The sequence below is a fragment of the Equus quagga genome, chromosome 12 (genome assembly GCF_021613505.1).
Source record: "Equus quagga isolate Etosha38 chromosome 12, UCLA_HA_Equagga_1.0, whole genome shotgun sequence".
Lineage (NCBI taxonomy): Eukaryota > Metazoa > Chordata > Mammalia > Perissodactyla > Equidae > Equus > Equus quagga.
In genome coordinates this window covers 110,125,873-110,129,830 of record NC_060278.1, presented here as the reverse complement: position 1 = coordinate 110,129,830, position 3,958 = coordinate 110,125,873, and the positions used below count along the sequence as shown (strand labels likewise).

The 3,958-nt window shown below is 53.1% G+C and overlaps 1 protein-coding gene across 1 annotated transcript in view; it reads right to left on the bottom strand.

The window, feature by feature from the left end:
• The window catches only part of OSBPL2 (oxysterol binding protein like 2), a 48,827-nt gene extending 44,906 nt beyond the window's left edge, over positions 1-3,921 (bottom strand). The window contains exon 1 of the mRNA XM_046678795.1: positions 3,777-3,921. The gene's annotated coding sequence lies outside the window, so the exon portion shown is untranslated. The remainder of the gene's footprint in view (positions 1-3,776) is intronic.
• Between the last annotated feature and the right edge of the window lie 37 nt (positions 3,922-3,958).

Sequence of the window (3,958 nt, the reverse complement as noted above, 5' to 3'; positions counted from 1 at the left end):
GAATCTGGATTCAGCTCTCACCATCCTTTCTAGAATCTGGATTCAGCACGACTTCCCTACAGATGGTTCTCACGCCATGCTCTCCCCTAAGAACCCCCCAGCACCAGCCTGGAACAAGCGATTCTCTGGGCACCTTTCAAGGCTGGTGGTCCCTGACCCTCTGGTAAAGGCATGAGCTCAGGGGTCAGACAGGTCTGCCCAAACAAGAGCAGCCCAGACCACTGACACTGCTGACATGAAGCACAGCACCCAGGGACTCAGGGGTTTCCTGAAGAGGCGGGGAGGCATGGGGGCATGATGCCCAGGAGAGAGTGCCAGACTCTGTAAGCCCTCAACAGGTGTGTGCCCTTCCCGCTGCCCCCCATTCTTCAGGCCCCAAGGCTACAGAGCCAGGGACGAGCTAAGGCAGCACCGAGCCCGCAGTTTGCTTCTCAAAATAAAGCCCACGAGTGTTCCACTGACAAAAAGAGAAAGACACACAAACATCAGGAGAAAGTCTCCAAAACTCCCTGTTTCTGAAATAGAGTGACTTCCACAAACTTAGATGGTACAGCCTACTACACGCCTAGGCTGGATGGTACCAACCTTACGGGACCAGCGTCGTATATGTGGTCCATCACTGAGCGAAACATCACGTGAATAGTCATAATTTAAAAGCGTTACTGTAACTCATTTCAATAGAAGGCAAATCTGTCCAACCAAGTTCCCCTGGCTTCACTAGCTCTAAACTGCATTTGTGTGTGTCTGTCACCGTCAGCTGGGGTCAATTTCAATGCTCTCAGGTTGGGGACCGAATGTGTACTGAGCACCTATCACAGCGCCAGACACTCTCCGCCACAGTGTCACATATACTCCTCACAATGACCCATTTTACAGGCAAAGACCCTGGAGGCAAGAGCGGACAAGTAACTTTCCTCCCATCAGAGTTCGAGAGTGACAGGGCCAGAACCTGAATGGTCTCAGCCTGTGCTTCTCCCACAAACTCCCAGGCCAGGCCGCCTTCAGAAAGCTTCTCAGCGGAACACTTAGCCACCTTGAAGATCATCACCACCGCTTCTGCTCAAAGACGTAAGCCCTACGTCTGCCACAGCCAAACTCCTAGGAGAAAAGGAGGCCTGGGCTTCTCACAGGAATCCTAAGAAACCATTTGCAAGAGACAGCTAACTCCTGCCGTGAAGACAGGAGAAGACTGCATAAAATGTTTCAAAAAGTTCCCCCACCAAAAAAAGAAATGTCACTTTTGTAATAAGCTGAATGTAATAAAATTGTTAGAGTCAAGCAAGTTTTAAGTACACATCCAAGACTCATTCGCTGGCATTTCCTGGAGAGCACGGATCAGAGACACTAGGAGGAAAGTCAAGTGGCACTTTTTAAACATTAAAATAACACTCATCAAAATGTTACACAAAACAAGAGTCTGACCCCTCTGACGGCACTGGAGGAGGAAAGGGACACCCTAAGCGCCCTGCACAGCCACCTGCAGTAGGTTTGCTCAGAACTGAATTCAAAACTACAACCTGGGGGCCGGCCTGGTAGCGCAAGGGGTAAGTGTGCAAGTTCCGCTTCAGCAGCCCGGGGTTCGCCAGTTCGGATCCCGGGTGCGGACATGGCACCGCATATCAAGCCATGCTGTGGTAGGCGTCCCACATATAAAATGGAGGAAGATGGGCAGGGATGTTAGCTCAGGGCCAGTCTTCCTCAGCAAAAAGAGCAGGACTGGCTGCAGATGTTAGCTCAGGGCTAATCTTCCTCAAAAAAAAACAACAAAACAACAACAAAAAAAACCTACAACCCAGAGGCCAGCCCAGTGGCGCAGGGGTTAAGCTCGCACATTCCACTTTGGCAGCCCGGGGTTCGCCAGTTCAGATCCCAGGTGCGGACATGGTACCACTCTTCAAGCCATGCTGAGGCAGTGTCCTACACATAAAGTAGAGGAAGATGGGCACACATATTAGAGCAGGGACAATCTTCCTCAGCAAAAAGAGGACGACTGATGGCAGATGTTAGCTCAGGGCTAATCTTCCTCAAAAAAAACAGTACAACCTGGTACTTGAAGCTCTGTGATCCATCGTCATCTGCTCCTCCAACTCACCCTTTTCACACAGCGAACATCGACGTCCCCACTAGCCAAGGAACTGGGCGGCAGGTGGCAAAATCTCAGATAGCCAGATGGAAACTTAGTTTATTTTAGAAGAAATAAAATGGCTTTATAAACACTTGTGCTCACAAAAAATGAAAATCTATTAGTTATATATGCTGTGAGAAACAAAGTTCTGACACACAGTAACGCAGCACAATTACAATGTTCTAGAGAAACATGCTACGGGGACACTGTAAACAAACATGCTGGGTTGACAGATAGTATGGGGAGGTGTTCAAGGGTGTGAACTCCAGAGCCAGACTGCCTGGGCTCAAATCCCTGCTCTAAAACTCACTACTGTGTGATTCAGAGTAAGTTACTTAGCCTCTCTGTTCCTCAACTTCCTCATGAATAAGTAAGGACAATGTTAGTACCAGCCTCGCAGGTTCTTGAGGAGCACATGAATAAAGTGAATATCATGCACTTATCGCAGTCCTGGAACAACAATTGTTACATACTATCATCACTTTAGGTAAGAGCTGTTATTAACAGGACACCTGAGGCAAACAGGCAAGGTAAATCCTACTAAGGAGATTCAGTCATCCATTTACTCATCATCACGTTTTAAATAACACCACCATGCTACACACTGTCGGACAAGGAGGAAGTGCAGCCAATGAGGTTCCTGTCCTCAGCAAGGGGAAAAGGAACTAACCATTGAGGCACCTACTACACGCCGGGGACTGCTGGAGACAATCGTTTCATCTGCTCCTCTGATCAGCCCTGCCAGGTAACCGGACACGTCCCGGAGGAAGAATGGAGACTAGGAGAGAGGCAGAACCGCGCCCAGCCCCCGACAGCAGGAAGGGCCCTCCGCTTCACCCTCGGCGGGCACTGCCCGGGCCCCAGGACACGGCCACTCTTGAGCTGCGTCTGCTCAACACCTCCAGGCGGTTAGAGAGGCCATGCAGCTCTCAGCCAGGCACAGAGTGGGCATCCCAGAGATGTCTGCTGAACCCAGCTGCGGGGGACCACATCTCGAGACGCAAGGGCAGTCCCAGAAAAGGGACGAATGCAAAGGCGGCTGGCTCCCAGTCCAGAGCTTGTCCCACAGAGATGTTCAGGATAAAAACCCCGCGGACATAAGCACAGCTCTTGGGGCGACCCTCCCACCCAGGAGTGCCAGGAGCATCCTCCCACCCCAGGCTCTCCTCCAGCATCAAGTGGGAAGACTCTGTGATTTGTGATTACCCAACAGTCTGGATCTGGGCTTAGAAAGTTACAAAAGTCTAACACTGACTCCCGTGGAGAAAGAAGGCACCTTTTAAAATCAGATTACACATCGATGTGGCCAACACAGGTGTTTGGTAAAGAGCTCTCAACAGCAGCGCAGTCAGCTAAGGCTGACAAATTAAAAACAAAGCAGGGGTGGGGGGTGCACACCCGCACAAACCCTCCCAGGACGGGATAAACCCACAGGTGGTCACCTCTGGCAGGGGAGGGGCTGGACCACGAGTGGGAGACTGACTTTTCACACCAGGCCCTTTCTTCCCGGCTGACGCGTGCCGGCGACCCTAAACTCACAGGAGAAGCCAGGGGTCCGCACGCCCCCCCGCCCATCGAGCCCACCCTCGCCGGCCCCTGACCGCTCAGAGGGGTGGCGGGCCGCCCCGCCTCCGAGGTCACGCAAACCTACTTCCGGGCACAGGCTGGGGCAGGCAGGCCGGGGCCGCAGTTGCCCGGCGACGCGGGGTCTCGGCGGCCGCCTGGACCCGGGCCCGCCATCCCGCCTCCCCGCCGCCGGCCGCCAACTTTCCTCCCAAGTTTCCGCGGGCCCGGGACGCGGCCTGGGCCGGGCCGGGGATCGGGGCCGGGCCG